The sequence below is a fragment of the Peromyscus leucopus genome, chromosome 11, assembly GCF_004664715.2.
Source record: "Peromyscus leucopus breed LL Stock chromosome 11, UCI_PerLeu_2.1, whole genome shotgun sequence".
NCBI lineage: Eukaryota > Metazoa > Chordata > Mammalia > Rodentia > Cricetidae > Peromyscus > Peromyscus leucopus.
In genome coordinates this window covers 58,153,734-58,171,190 of record NC_051072.1, presented here as the reverse complement: position 1 = coordinate 58,171,190, position 17,457 = coordinate 58,153,734, and the positions used below count along the sequence as shown (strand labels likewise).

Below are 17,457 nucleotides of genomic sequence, written 5' to 3'. Positions count from 1 at the left end.
TTTTAAAACCTTTTAGAAAAAACAGCAACTCCTAATAACACCACAACCTTTTGACTCCAAACCATCAACGCTAATGCATCACTGTGAATTGTTTCTCTATGTTCCTGAAAGAAAACCAGATTTCTAGTAAAGTCTTTGAAAGAGAAATACTATATTTTCAGCAAACAGGAGGAACAAATTAAAAATTGGCTCCCATTCCTAAACTCCTAAGTGGGTGCATCCTACTGCTTTCTGAAGGTTTTTATGTAAGATATTTAGCCTGAAACTTGATCACATAGGTGCACACACCGGGTCTGCTTATTTTTTGAAAGAAACAGTGTAGAGAGAGAGGTGGGCATAAAGGTCACCTACAACACTACCAGGGTTCAGGATATACCCGGAAGTGGAAGGCCACAGAACAGACAAGTTCAAAACTGAAGATTAGCTCACCAAATTGCCTACTTCTTTTTGTGCTCCTCTAGCTCTATTTTATAGTGCTCATTATTTTATTAATCTGCTTGGAGTCAAAAATAGCCAGTTTTTTTTAATGTTTATAAATTTCTGGGTTCTATTTTAATGATTCTAATAAAGCCAATATCAATTCTCTTTATTCACCTTAAGATAATCTCCCTTGAAACCCTTCAAGGCCCTTCAGGCAAGAGCCAAATATTCTTCCCTGTGGCCTCACTGAAATTCCGCATGTATCTCAGATCTCTCCTGGTTCTGAAACACTCCATGGAGTACCAACTCTCACTCTATAGTTGTCATGGCAACTGGGCTTGGAGGTGACACAGTAAGGCTCAAGGGCAGAATAATTACCCAGTAGACCATGGCTTGTGGATCCTCTGTTGACTATAGACATACTCGTTTCTAATGTTTGATGTAAGAAATTAATGCCTTGCACTAAAGCCTGACTACGTCACTGCTCAGAACAGCCATGTTACTCTTTCCCTCAGTCTTTTCTGACCCAACATTGTAATACCCAGGTAGGTAGTGTTACAGCAAAAGAAATAATCCCATCTCCCCAGAGCCCTGTCTGCTACCTTCATTCACAGCAAACCTCTGAAATTTTAAAACTTAAAAAACATGGGAGAAGTCTAGTCTAGCAGAAGTTAATTAGCAATTCAAAGGACACAAATCAGAGATTGGTGGCAGACTGTGTCAAATAGTTTCCCACCATCCCATAACTGTCTACCTTAGAAAAACACTAATGACTTTAGCAGAAAAGACTTGTGAATCAATCTACATTTGAACCATTTGTTTATTATTCTGCATTTTCCCATACTTTCATTGTAATATACTAAGAAAGAAGAAAAGATGAACACAAATTCAATAGAGCAAAGGACTTGAACATAGTAGGTATCCAATTTTTAAATGCTATATTTTTATAATATGCATTATATTGAGTTATAATATACATGCAAGCATCAAAATACATAATGTTAGAGGGAGAGGTCCCCCTCCATAGGACCACTACCTCTAACATTACTAATATTTGTCTCTGTGCCATCTGGTCACCAAAACATATTTTGAGTGAAATAAAACATGTATTTAACTTTGGTTGTTCTAAATGTTTATGCCAGCTTACACTTCCCACCTTTGGCATATGATACTCTAGCAGCAATATGGGTTCTCCCACTGTTGATACAGTCAGTCCTTTTTAATACATCCATTTAAGTAGTTATGTAGTCATATTCAACAGTGATTCCAAGTTGTCATTTCTTGATGATTAATGAGACTGACTTTTTTGTTTATTGGAGATTATCATAAATTCCATGACTGAGAGTAACGGATTTTTAAAAAGAATTTTAAGGCAACAAGCCTGAATTCTAGCATAAGAGTAATGTGAATTCTGTGCTTATCCTTCCCACACTAGTCACAGAGGGAAGTTAGATCTGAAATGGTAGTTTGTGTCTAAAGATAAGTCAAAGCTATAATGATCAAACATAGACAACACTTACTCAGAGACTCTGTATACATGCCTGCCTTCACACACACACACACACACACACACACACACACACACACACACACACACACACACTCCTCTCCAAGAAAAAGAGGCAAAAGCTTTTTTATGACAGAGAAAGCACATATTGTGTGATTTTCACAGGCTCTTCAGAGGTTGAAAACATGTGTGGTCTTAGAAAAAGAAAAGGCTAAGTAAATTAGATAAGAGATCAAAGAAAGATAATAAAACCTGAGATCAACAAATAGTTACAGCTCATGAAATAAAGAGGGAAAGAAAATTTTGAGGGGAAAACCACCTTTGAGACAATGGAATGGGCACTCTACCAGTGAAAACGCAAACAGTGATCCCAGGGAACTTGGTGGTCTGATTTCTTTTTTCTACCTTTCAGTCTTCTTATGCTTATACATATGAAAAATATTTAAGTCCTCAAATATTGCATGTTAATATGTAATATGTAATATGTATTTTTGTATCTGCATATAATAGTATATATTGACATATATACAGCTATATATAAAAATATGGGTTATGCACATGTATATGTGAACACATATACATAATATGTTATCTTCTCCAGTAATTTTAGCTGTTCTTTATAGCAGGAGCAGAATATTCTTTTGTTCTCTATTCCCAGGAACAGAAAGAAGTCTGCTGGCTATTTTAGTCAGAAATGCTAAAAGTATTTTTGTTTATGCTTAGCATATTGCTTTCCCCCAAGGAACATAAAGGATGCTCACTCTGGGTTATCATCTGCTTGGTCTTCTTTTCCATGTACTTCTACCCGAATGCAAGCTGGCTGAGGACTACTGATAATGGGCATCTCCATAGAGCACGGGTTCTCAACCTTCCTGACGCTGCAACCCTTTGATACAGTTCCTCATGTTGAGCTGACCACCGACCATCAGATTATTTCGTTACTACTTCATAACTGTAATTTTGCTAGTGTTATGAATTGTAATGTAAATATCTGACATGCCAGCCCAGGCCCACAGGTTAAGAATCACTGCCATAGACACCTTGGCTCATACCCTTCCAGCTCCCAGCAATCCTGGAGGCGGGGGCAAATAAAAGAAGGACATCAGAGACACTGTGTTCTGATTCTCTTTCTGTGGAGTTGTCGTTTGAGGTCACATTGTGCTCGTATCCACTGAGGACCCCCATCTGAAGTCAAGCTTTACAGATTTGAGGCTTTGCTGAAACAATGGCTATCCATATCCCAGACCCATCCTCTGTGCCTGGTCTTCTCCTCTGTCTTTATACTATAACTTGCTCAAGATAGAAGTCTTCATTGTCATTGAGCTTCCTTCCATGAACTATAAAATCCTTGTTTCCTAGATTAAATTATTGAACAGACATTTTTACCAGTCATAACCTTAGGAAATAAAATGTTCTTAGGTTATTTGAGATCTTTCGGAAGCCAGGTGTTTGACCCTCCATTTCAGAAATGTGATTTTTTTCACTGTTTTTCTTAAATTTCCAAGCAATACACACTATCATTATTCATATTCTGAAGTGCTCCAAATCTTAATATATATATCTTAATGCATGTACTGTTTGGGAATTTCTGTGTATCTGTGAAGTAGCATAGACTTTTATCATTGTTGTTGTCAATATGGCATATAAACTGGTAACCAAGGCAGATGATCTGTTTAAATATATTCTGATTACTCATCTATTTGTTATTTCTATTATTTAATTTTTACAATCTCAATTTGTCCTGCTTTGCAATGACCTCCCCATTTTTATGTGATATTTGGAATATTATTGTTCTTATTTCCAGATGCAATATTTGATATGTCCTAAAACTGTTGGGCTGATTATTTACTGGGTCAAAGTTTATTTACTTTCGCATTCTTCATGTACTATACAAAGACCTTACCACACTACCTGTTTGCATCCCATTTCAACTCACATCCTATGATTTCTTGTGTTTCTATGGTCATTAACACTTTTGGTTCTTTGTTTCAAGTTTTTTATTTGTGTTTTTTATTATATTTTTATTGTTTGTAAGTGTGTCATATTTTAAAATTACCAACATCTCCCGGAATTTCTTTTGCATGCTTGTTTGGTGAGTCTCAGTCCCTCTGGGGCTCAATTTCTTGCCTGTTTTTTGTCTAAATATATGAGACCTTCTTGTAGCTGTTGTTTAATATTAGTCTATTTTCAGTTTGATTTGTCTAGAAATGTCCAATTTGTTCTTAGGGAAAAATATTTGAAGCTGACAGTAAATTTCTCTCAACAGTTTGAAGATTTTAGTTCACGCTGTCCATGCTTCCACTGTGGCTGAAGTGTCAGCCACCAATACAGCCTTCTGTCCTTTATAGCTCTTCTTTCTCTGAATATTGAAATGTTTTCATTAGTCTTGAGTGCTCTGAATTTTAAATTGAGGGCTCCAGGTACATATTTTGAAATTTATTGTTTTTGACTTACAGCTTGTAAGCTAATTAAAAACATGATATTTTAATAAAATAGGTTTTAATAAAAGTGCCCTGTAGTTTTTTTGTTTTTTTAACTCTCACTCTTTGTTCTTTGGGGATCTACCACCCAGCTCCCAAGTGAATACACAGAGTCTTATTCTTACTTATGAATGCCCAGCCTTAGCTTGGCTTGTTTCTAGCCAGCTTTTCTTAAATTATCCTAACTGTTGCCTCTGGGCTTTTACCTTTCTATATACCTTTCTTTACTTCTTACTCCGTGGCTTGCTGTGTAGCTGGGTGACTGACCCCTGGAGTGCTCTCTCCTCCTTTTCTTGCTCCTCCACCTTACATTTTTCTCCTTCTGTTTATTTTTTCTGCCTCACAGTCCTGCCTATCCTTTCTTTTGCCTCACTATTGGCCATTCAGCTCTTTATTATACATACCCATCGGGTCTTTTAGGCAGTCAAGGCAACACAGTTTCACAGAGTTATGCAAATGCAACGTGAAAGAATGCAACACATCTTTGCATCATCAAACCAAAAATTTCACAGCATCAAAGAATGTAGCACATCTTTAGTTAATATTCCACAATAGCGTCCTGTATAGCTGGACAATGGTACTCACAGAGGAAATGGATTATAATGAAAATGTCTGTGCTAGACATGGGATGCCTTCCCATGAGTTATTGATCAGGGAGGCCCCAGTGGCACTCAAGGCAACATGGGCTATCATCCTTATTCTTGGCTGCCAAAACAGTAAGTGATAGTAGAGAGACAGTAAGACCCTATTGCTGAAAACACCATTCATGTGGATGTCAGACATAAAGAAATCAGCCTCAACTGACCAGGGAACTCTGCTGGCCACTTTACATCATACCAGAAAGTACTATGTAGGCTCCTGGGGGAGACCAGACACTAATGGTCTCCCAGCCCTATAATATTGACCACCCTGGCAAGATGTTCTCACTGGTCCATAGTGACATGATGGTTTAGGGGAACTAACTGGTTACTCTGTAATTGGATACGAGGCTTGATTCTTGGGAGCTGTTTCATGCATGGTACTATAAAACCTGATTAAAAATTCATGACTGGGAATATCATATGCCCAGGGGGGAAACCTACTGTTGTATGTTCAATGGTCATGATGTCAAACTGCCTTTTAAATATTTATGTTGAAGCCCACAGGCCGGTTGCTGCTCTCAACTTGTCAGAGAAGGCTCTTCTTGCAGCCAGTTTTAGTTACTGCAGAGATTCATGACGGGTCAAAGTGCCAAGTGTAAGTAGCTGCACGTGCTCAGCTGTGGAAAGTCAGTCATCTGTATTACGCTACCCCATCCTCAGGGAATACTGAGGAAGAAGGAAACAGGAAGAATGTAAGAGGTGAAGGACAAGGAGAAGACCAGTGAAATGACTTCTGGATGTGGCGTGGCTGTTGCGCTCATCACAGCAACTGTGCTTACGTGTTCAAGATCCTGTGTGGACAAGATCAAGCCAGGTTCCAACGGAGATGGTAGAGGAGCCCCCGCAATCTCAGCCACGCCACGGCAGAGGATCTTCAGTGGTTTACCCACTGGTAAGTTGTCCATCATCCAGGAAATACACCACAGCTGCGCTCATGCAAGCAACTTTAATTAAAGCTCAGTGGCTGAGAAACAAAACAAAGAGACTAACACTGGGAACCGGGCCTGTTAGGAGGAAGGGTTTCCAGGAAGTAGGATGAGAGTCAGAGATCATACGTGTGTGTGTGTGTGTGTGTGTGTGTGTGTGTGTGTGTGTGTGTGTGTGTAATTGTCAAAGAATAAATTAAAAATCTATTAAAAGATTTCTTCTTTTATCTCAAACTCTCATTTTAGGATCACTCCTTTTTTTAAGCTGTGTCTTTAGAAATTCTTCCAGCTGCTCCATGGTATAAAAAAAAATGTGATGGCTTTTGAGGGAGGGAAGAGTCAATCTCCTCTGGGGATTTGGCTCCTGATAGGCTGCCCAGGAGCTTCCATTGATAGCAGCACACCCATGGGCACATGGATGGCACTAATTACACTCAGGTAGGTATCAATAACAATAACAACAAAGAAGACAGGAACTCGGGAAAGAGATGGAGTCGGGGTCACACAGAGAAGTTGGAGGATAGTCATGAGTAGATATGATCAAAATTCATTGTGTAAATGTAAGAAGGTGTCCAAGCATAAATAAAAACATTACCAAGAATTCATTCTTGTTGGAACTCATGCTTTTCCTCTTGGAATTACATGTAGTGACTACAAACATGTTAACCACTTACCTCTAATCTAGACTCTGTTGTTCTCTCTTCCTCCTTTGGAAACTCCAATTTGACATATTTATATTTCCTCATTCTATCGCATTTTAAACCCATATTTTCTCTCACTTTTCTTCTTTAGACACACAGTATGTGTAGTTTTCTCAAAATTGTCTATGGGTGTCTATAGTTCTTTGTCATTATATAAGCTTGCAATTTTATCTATCTATGAAACTTCTTTCATTTCCATGAGTTCTTTTTTTGACCTGTCCTTTCCATTCTTGAAGTCTTAGTATCATTCTTTTTCAACATAAAATTTTTTATCAGTTCCCTGAAATGTTAATGCATGTGCACAATGGATTTTGATAATATTCACCCTCCACCCTCTCCAAGTTCCTTCAAGGTTCATCCTATTTTTATTTTACACATTTCAAGGTAATCACTTTATGGTTATTACATGTCTGTAATTGTGGCTGTCTTAGAGAGTTAATTCTGCAGCTTATTGTTTCACTACTGTCGCAGACTTGCTTACCTGCTAGTCCCTGATTTTGATGGTCACCTCCTATTTGGGTCTGAATCTGTGGCTATTATGATGATCTTTAGCTGAGGAGATATTTCTTCTGAGAAATTTTGCATTTGTTTTTTCCATGGACTGTGGAGAATTAGCAATTTAAGACTACTTTAATTCAATTTAGTATTTTTGTCATGGGTTTTTGAACTGCTCAGGTACTCAAAGTTCACGGGTCTGAGTTCATGTGAAGGTGAGTCTGAAATTACAAATTCTCAGGAATGAATCCTTTCTCCATTATAAAGCGAGTAAGTCATCTGTCTTTTCAGAAAGCCCATGCTTTCCTGTCTTCTGTTATTCTTAGTACTCATTCCTATGTGTACAGGCTTAAGGTCTAGATTTATGGTGCATGTAGATGTTAACACTCATCAATTTGAGCCAGAATTGACTCCCACAAGGCACCCTTTCACTTCTACATACACACTGCAGCATGCATGATCACACATATGTATGCATTTATGCACATACATGCACAATTCTTAAAAACTCTTTTTCTGTTTCTGGTGCTGACAATCCTGGGGTTACCTAAGCAACAGGAAAAGTTTTGGTTCAATCTGCATATTTTCCTCCAGAACTCATATATTCTTTATATTAAATCTGTATTGTGTTAATGAAAGTCAAAATTATAATCTTGCTTCTCTGAAGTTCATTTTCTGCTTTATTTTATTCATTTTTCACATATATAACTCATGTTTTTCTGATGCTCACTTATAATGTAAGGAAGAGTCTTCATATATGGACATAATGCATCCGCACTCCAAAAATACGTGAAAATCCTCTTCACTGCTGTAAGTCAACAGGAACACTAATTCTGGTAGGAAGCAGACCATTAAGACTTCTTAAACAGAGCATACAACTCTACAACTTCATTATCTTGAATCACTCACTGCCTGCCCCCCCCATTTAATATGTGCTTCTGTTTAAACATGGCAATCACTCAATTATCTCATTGTAAACACTATCATAGGCCCAGTTATTTCTGTCATTACCTAGGTTAGGAGGACAGATCGTAAGTAATGACCCTTGTCCTTCTGAGCTGTTTACAAGTCTTATTTCCTGGTTTGAACACAATCTGAAGGTTTTGTCTCTTTAGTGAAATTTGGTGGAAATTTTAAGACTGTAATACTGACTTATAAGGACGTTTTTATCCTGTGTGGTATCTGCTAAGGCTAGCGTGGGTGCTTGACTTCCTTTTGCCTTCATTGGTACAGATTTTTCAGTTTTTGGAAGGTTTGCTCTACAATCTGTGGTTTGAGGTTGTGGTCATTTCCTTCTCATACTGAAAACAGAATAACATTTTTCCGATTTTTTTAATTTGGACTTGGGTTCTCAGGAGAATGTAAGTTGTAACCCAGGTGTTCTCCTGGAGTTTGGTCTGCCCATGTTCACCTTCTGTTTCCTACTGATGCCGGCACCCTCTCCTCTGTAGAAAACACTGCACCTTTTCGAATGCCTGAGGAATGGGGCTCGTGCTTTTCACCAAAACCACATCCCCCAATTCTACAACTGCTAATAGTTTTACAGTGGGAACAAGAAAAGCCTCCGGTGCTTCTTGGCCCTGTAATTTGTATATCACGCTCAACGTCTGAGCTCAGGACTGTTGTTCTAGTCCATCTGGCTGGAGAAAGGTCTGCTGAGCAGCCTGACTGCTGGGTTTCTACATTCAATTCCTTTGTCTTCCTGATCTGTAATCAGTACAGCTTTCAATTGTTAACAGACTTGAAATATAGAAGAATTTCATAAGTGTCTTTGGTGACAACCGTACTTTGTAAGATGAGGTCTGGTTAAACAAGTCATCTACACGAACAGGAAATTGGCCAGGGGAATCAAACGTAGGGCCTTAATTTTTTACCACAATATTTCTATCTAAATGAACCAGCCGACCACAGAACAAATTTACTATTCCATCCATGGTGCCCCAACAGTCTATTTATGTTTCCATTTACCGAGAATAGGAATGATGTACTTTCAACAATGAACTGCATGCAATTCATTGTCATTTCATAGAAAAGGCACTGTATCTGCAATTACTAGTTTCCACCACAAAATTCTTATCCCTTCCTTGTTTGTTAGATTAAAATGCAGGTAAAGCGGGCCAGGGAGATAGATGGCTTAGTGGTTAAGGCACTTGCCATGCAAATCTGATGACCCAAGTTCAGATCTCTAGAACTCGTATAAAAGCTAGATGCGGTAGTGTATACATCAATGATCCCTGTCTCCTTTTGTGTGGAAGTACAGGAGTCAGGAGACTCTATGGAAGTTCATGATCCAACTACGTATATGTGGCAGTCGATGAGAAGAGACCAGGTCTGCGAAAGGTTGGAAGGTGGGGACCAAAGCATGAGATTGTCCTCTGACCTCCATGCACACATCTATACTGATACATGTTACATCTACACTGATACATGTTAATACATACTCATGCACGCACACACACAAAAAAAAACATGTAAATTAAGTGTAGGTAAGCTAACCAACAAAATATAAATGAATAAATAAGGACATTTTTGTAACCTCTTTCCTAAAATTGCAGTAAGTCTAAGTTTCTATTTCCTTAAAATCTACATCTTTTATCATTATAATAGCCTCTTTCAGTAGAAATCTAGGAAATTTATCATGTTTTTCTTCTGGGGAAATATATTGCCAAATTTTTACCATTGTTTTTAGGAATATATAGTAAGTTGTGCAGGGTCACTATGGATGAAAATCTCTCGAACATTCAATGGCCTGTTACCTGTAAGTTGAAGTGGAATTTTCCTTCTCCAATGACTGTCTTGGTATTATGCTATTTGTGTATAGTGAATATGCAATCAGTTCTGCTTTAATGCCTGTTTTGGGAGATGAAAAATTTGTTTTAAGGCTATTAATGTCCTTGGAAATAATTTGAGAATGCATGCATTTTATGTCTGTATATATATATATATATATATCCTAACGATGAGATGGGCAAGACTCACAAAAGAAACATAGGGTACATCTCTGTTCCCAAATTCCTCTCAGCTACTGCACTTTTCTCTTTTGGTTATAATAGCCACAAAATTCATATCCAGTTTTGAAACTTTTAAAACCACATCAGGCAGTCCCTCTACTAAACAATGACACTGGAGGCTGCCACTCTGATAATGCTCACTTCCACAAGCAAACTGCACTCCCTTTTCAGGTTAGGTGCCCTAGCTAATAAAGTCATTATTCAGGTCTCGACCATGCACCCTGTGTAAAACTGCTACCAGTTTCAGACGGTTCTTCTTTGTTCTTCCTCGATATTATTGACACAGTTTTGAAAGTTGTACTTCTCAATTTTCTCACAATGTTTAAGGTCTTTTATTCCTTTAATTATATTCTCAGGGCTGCAGATGTAACTCAGTGTTGAAGCGTTAGTTTAGAATATACAAAACTGTGGGAACTGTGTGTGTGTGTGTGTGTGTGTGTGTGTGTGTGTGTGGTGTATTATGTATATTTATATGCAGTAAAAATTGTACACGGAGACCTAGTTTATGCTTTCCCCAATTAGTTCTTTTGATGATGCCTTACAAACATATTAGCTAATGCTGAAATCAGGATTCTGGTATGGAGATGATCAACGCTGAGAATAAGGCCATCACCGCAGGGGCCCCTGCTCCTGTTCTTTTATTGACAATCCCACCTCCTGATCCCCTCTCCTGCCTTCAGCCCTTGTCAACTACTAATCTTTTCTCCATCTCTGCAACCCTAGCATTTCTAGAACGAGCTACAAATGAAATCTATATGATGCAAACTTTGGGAAAAATGATGCTTCCCAGAATAATTTCCTAGAGGTTCACTGGAGTTGTTGAATATGTCAAGAATGTATTCACTTTTATTGCCAAGTAGTATTACATAAATACCACAGGGTTGTTTTTTTTAAACACAGAGCCCATCAATCTATTTTTATATTTAAAACCTATTTTGAAGTTACATAAGGCCATTTTGTGCAGGTATATGATGAATTTATAACATATTCTTCCATATTCTGTATCCTCTCGCCTACTCTGTTTCCACTGGTACCCTTTGCTCTTCTAGATAGAGAAGAAATGAACATGGACTTGCAAGTATCTATGGAATATGTCAACGTGGAGAACTTTGGGTAAATACCCAGGAGTAACACTATAGCTTTGAACCAGTCAGAGTTAAATGATGTCTAAATTGTCTCCAATTTATTAGTACTATGAATAAACTGCCATAAAAATCCACTTAAGGGTTCTGTGTAAATGATAAGTATTGATTTATCTGGGATAAGTGCACATGAGTGCATTGTTGGAATATATATATATATATGTATATATATATATATATATCACTGTTTTATGGCATGGATGTACTAGTTTAGATTCCCCACAAAAAGATATGAGTGACCAAGTTTGCCCACATATTTATGAGCATCTATGTGGTCACTATGTGTTGGTGTATGAATGCACACAAATGTATGCACATGCATGATGCTGGAGCTCCATCCCAGGTTTCTGAACATGTTAGATAAGCACTATACTGTCAATGACATCTCATCCCCACTTTTATATCAGTCACTCTGATAAGTATGTATTGATAGGTCATTATTCCTTGCATTCACATCTTTCCTGTAGCTCCAATTGCTAAGCCTTCCTAATGTTTATTTTCCCTGTGTGTGTCTTCTTCTCTAGAATGTCTCCTCACTTTTTTCCCTGTCTTCTAATTGGATGGCAATATTTTCCTTTTCACCCTTTTCAGACTTCTTTATAGATCCTTGATTGTACCGCCTCTTGAATATGCGATCAGGAAGATTATTTGTCAATCTGTGACTGCCCTTGCCATATTCTTAACAAGATCTTATAGGTGAAACTTCCATTGTCGTTTTGATGAAGTCCAATTTTGTAACCTTTTTTTCTTTTATGACTCCCAGGTGTTGGAACCTACTGCATGCTTTTGCACAGCATTGCCATTTTAGACACACACATGCTACCTCACAATATAATTGGCTATATCTTGGAGAAACAGAAATAAAAAGTATGAGAACAGTGTGCTGGTTGGAATGAGATGTCCCCATAGTCCTGGAATTTGAATACTTGGTCCTCAGTTGGTGGCTCTGTTTGGGAAGGCTTAGGAGGTGTGGCTTTGGCAGAGGAAGTGTTTCCCCCGAAGGGAGACTTTGAGAACTTATAATAACTTGCTCCATTTCAAGCTTGCTTCCTCTGCTTCCTACTTGTGATTTAAGACATGAGGTCCCAGCTTGCTGCTCCAGCATCTATGCCTGCCTGCTGCCGTACCTCCCTGCTGCTGTGACGGGTATAGACCTTTACATCTCTGAAACCGCAAGCCTGTCCCCCAACACACACATAAATCCTTCCTTCTACATTGTGCCCGTATACTGTTTTATCTCAGTAATAGAAAAGTAACTAATACAGACCGTAAACTCACTACCTTCAAGTTAGTTATCATGAGTGTCATTACAATCTTAAAAGTTCAGTTAACTCTGGAGTTACATGGAACTAAGTTTGAAAACGAACTTTTCCAGGTCTATGTTTCATAAAGTTCACTGGAGGTTGTCAGTTCTCTACTTAGTTTGAAAATATCACTTCTACTCTAGGGAAATGATCCCACGAGTTTTAAAGATCCTTTCTCCTGACAGCAGCACACTATATTTAGCCACTAGTCCTGATCATTAGTAGGCAAATATCTGTCAATGAGTTTAAGTATCTCACTGAAAGATCTTTTTATCTCCCAGATTCTCAATTAGGCAAGATTTCTGTCACAACAAAAAGCTGAATGTTTCCCAGCCAGCCCCTCGGGAAAGATCCCATTTGGGCTCTGAGAACCATAATGACAAACAGTGACCTTTTTGCCTTTCCTGGCCAGGGATTCCCCAGATACAAACGAATGGTTTAAATACAGGACACTATCAGCCTCATAAAGCATGAGACCTGTCTGGCCAAAGCAGCCGCAATAATCTAACCTAGGAGGCTGCCACTGTGCAATGGGCTCAGCCTTTTCCTGACAGAAGAATCAGCACACCAGCCCTGGTTACTCTCCAGCCGCCAGGGATGCTGAATACTGACCTCCAGTTCTATCTGCCCTGCAGAACGGAAAAGCAGGGAGGGAAATAAATTATTACGTAAAACAAAGGCTATATTATTTGGCACATGTGTTATGGTTTACCCCATTTCGTCCTCTGAACAAGAGATTGTCTGCCTTCAACTTTTCCAGGCTTTTAAAATCCCTCTTTATAGTCTGTGCAGTCAACTTAATGAGGACGATTTGAGGATCACAAGAGAAATGATGTCATTGGGACCTCTCTTTCCTTTCCCTTTCTAACTGTAGGATACAGTCTACCCTGAGCTGGAGAAAATCTGTGCACACAGTCTCAGCACTATTAGAGTGAATGCTTGGTTTGCTTAGGATACCAAGTATGTAAACATTTTATCAAGTATGCCTGCCCTTCCTTTGTGCCAGACTATCCTCTGCATTTATCCAAAACATATTGAGCACCAAGGTACTAGGCATTATCCTAAACATTTCTATTTTGTATATGCATTCACAACAACTTGTTATGATAGTTTGTATTGTTCTGAAAATAAGTGTTAGGCATGCCTCATTATACACACACAGGATTCCTGGAACTAGGAAAGAGGGTATCCTGGCCTTCAAAACTTGCTTTTTAAATTTCCAAAAATTTTGTGAGCACTGATTTAACATAACCCTTTATTAAAATTTACATTGTAGAAGTCTACAGTTATGTAAGCCACATACAAAGGAAATATAACAGATACTGAGATTTTTATCACTTCCTGATATCTTACTATTATTTATACCCGTGAAGTTATGTACAACAATTCTACCCATTTGGTGGAAATGCTATGTTATTGTATTCTATTGGCCAATTCCTCTTCACTCCACTTTGATCATTGTTACTTCATGACTCAAAATTAGCACTGGTGGAAATATTTACAACATGACATAAAAGAATGCTATGGTTCTTATCACAGCCTACAGTAGCTGCACTTTTCTATTAGACATCATACTACAAATGTTATTATATTGACTACAAGTTTTATTAATAACTGCAAATACAGAGAAATTAATTGGATGCCAAAAACTTCCTGTCTTGAATGATGGTAGAGACCAGAAACATCTTTAAGTTAAATTTATGCCTTCAGTGTTATAGAAGGAAACATATTCAACCTGGGGACCTGAGCTCTGAGCACCATGTAATCACACACACACACACACACACACACACACACACACACACACGCACGCACGTACGCACACACGCACGCATGCACGCATACGCACACGCACACGCACACGCACACACGTTACATGGTGGTAGTGTGAGAAGCAGAGGCTTTCATGAGAAAAGAAAGGTGTGTGTTACCTCTAGGTTTCTCACCTTAGATATATTCCAGAAGCATGTGTTATAAAATCTAGGAGAGATGGCACTAGCAATGGCATGTTGGCACTCTTATTGAAACCACTCAGTGACTTTGGGTAGAGAATTGTTCCTGACTTCAGCATCATGTTGAGCTGGGAGTTAGGAAACCTAAGACAACATGGAAAACAGGAGAGGCCACGACAGTCAGAGCAGTCCCTGCCCAGCCCCTGTTGAAGCTGGTCAGCAGTCCCCAAAGACACAACTGAGTCAGAGTAAAACCAAGTGTGAAAAGGGTTGAACAGGACCACAGTAGACACGTGGAAAAGAGAAACATAACAAAAAGCAAGTAGTGCTTTAGGAGTTATCAGGAGACCAGCACTCCATGGGCTAATGGAGAATTGTTGGCTCTGGGGTTCCATAGCTAGGAGAAGTTTAAGAAGACTGAGTCACCAAGTCTTTTTAGGGGAGGTGATCTGGGAAACACTGTCATGCTATGTTCTCAACCCTAACCACAGCTAGGGATGATGGCCGTGGAACAAACCTGGTTTCTCAGCATTGATTCCAATGACTGACGGATGTTGTGTGGTGGACAGGCATAAGGCCAATACTGATAATATAATATTTACATAGTTATCTTGTATTATTCAATGAAGCCTATGTGACAGGTTAAATCTATTAAATGTTTAGACAGGTTTACAATGTGAACATTCTAGTATCTTTTCTCTTGAAGTTTTCATCATAAAATCTCTCTCTTGAATGAATGAATGAATGAATGGCCCTTTGGTTTTGAGCAACCATTGTTAACAAATTTGGGTTTCTATTCATCTCTCCCACTCTCTCACATATTGACCCCTTTTGAGTCACAAATATCTGCACTTCAGCTCATCATCAGCACAATTTCTAAACTTCACAATTCTAAAGTTCCGAGTATGACAATCCAGAAGAAACCCTAGCCTGCAAAGCAACGTGATGCCATTTCCTCAACTGGCCAAACAGTCAATAGCACTTAATCTTCCTTGAGAGAAATCTTCATAGTGATCTTTGAAAAACGCCAGACTTCAAGGGCGGTACGAATGACTTGCATGACTTAATGCGCCAGGTCTCCTTTCCCATTTGCCTTACTGGCACACACTACAGGGAGGCAAAATGCTACAGAAACCTCCCCAGTAATTTCCTAAGGAGCTTTCACAAAGACATCTTGTACCTTTCAAACTGCATTGTTATAGCTGACATTTAGGGGTGGGAGGGATTACAGCTTAGGCCTGAATTAAGCATGTTCTTCCCACCCACTTGGTGAGTCACAAGGTCAAGCGTAGACTTGCCATAACATGTCTATTTTCAAGACTCTCTGTCCATGTCTACTCTTAGGTAAGCCCAGGCCATAAGCATGGTTATTTATTATTTTATTATTTAACATAAAGAAATTTACATGAAAGTCACTTTCTGAGTAGTTACCAGGAAACCGCTGAATCGGTGTTTTTTGTTTTGGTTTTTGTTTTGAAGCTCCAGGGAATCTATTGCTAGTCATGATGGTATTTTACACACATTACTAGAAAGTGGAACAATGAGAAGTCTGTTCCGTTTCCAACAGAAAACAGCAGCTATAGCAATAGCAAAGACTGAGTATAAGTAGCTGGATGCTCTCAGCTAAGACCTGGGGCAGAGGAGATCAAGAGTGGTTAGATCTCACCAAAGGGAATCCCGCATTTTATGTCCACACATTCTTCACACTCAACTAAACACCAGTAAGAGAATCTGGGAGGTCACATGAAAAAAAAGTCTTTATCCCAAGGAAATCGACAGTGTGCGTAATTTTGGTTAGTCATTGGCTGTATGCATAACTCAGCTATACTAAATAAATATTGCTTTTTACACTGTTGTTTTGTCTAATAATGTGCTAACAACACCCTCTCTGCTAAACCTAAGTGGCATGTGCATTCATCGACCCTTGTACTGAGAGAGAATCAAGCTGTAGGACCTTGATAGACACTAGAGAGTTAAGGAAACTTTAGTCACTTAGTCTAGATCTCATCACAGATCTTTACTGTTCATGTTGACTAACAAACACAATAAATATTGGTCAAGGAGTCCAGACAGCTAAATTCTAGATCCGTGTGTATCACTGTTGAACTATGGCTCATTCAGCCAGTAACCCAACCACCCTGACTTGAGTTAGACAGAAGTAATTATCCTTTCTAGCTTTACTGACAAAACTTGTGCAGTTAGGAATTAGGTTGTGCTAAAGGAAACGAAAATTAGGGTGATTACCCTAATTTGAACTGCTGCAGTAAATGATAGGTAGGCATTGGTCCTAAGGGTAATTCTACTGGTGAAAAGTAAGACACACTGTTCCACAGCCATCTCAGGACAATGCTGTTCAGTTCATCACCTCACTTCTGTTCTCATTTGAAAAGATACCAGAATTATAGATGAAATGGCAATACAGTAAGGGGTGGGCAAAGAGCTGAGGTGAAGAATGGAAATTCAACATGGGTGACATTGAAATAAGCTGCATATTAGCTGGACGGTGGTGGCGCACGCCTTTAATCCCAGCACTTGGGAGGCAGAGGCAGGTGGATCTCTGTGAGTTCGAGGCCAGCCTGGTCTACAGAGTTGCAGGACAGGCTACAAATCTACACAGAGAAACCCTGTCTCAAAAACTAAAAAAGAAAGAAAGAAAGAGGGAGGGAGGGAGGGAGGGAGAGGGAGAGAGAGAGAGAGAGAGAGAGAGAGAGAGAGAGAGAGAGAGAAGCTGTAAATGATCTACAGTCAATCTTTCCAAGAAGGTGAGCAGAAGTCATTTGGTTATTAAGCACTTGAAATGTGGATAGTACAACTTGAAATGATCTGAAAAATAGGTTGCATGCTGATTTCTTTTATTATTTATTTATTACACTTATGT

At 38.8% G+C, this 17,457-nt stretch overlaps 1 pseudogene; it reads left to right on the top strand.

The window, feature by feature from the left end:
* The first annotated feature begins 5,774 nt into the window (after nt 1-5,774).
* LOC114708039 overlaps nt 5,775-17,457 on the top strand; it is a 92,174-nt pseudogene continuing 80,491 nt past the window's right edge.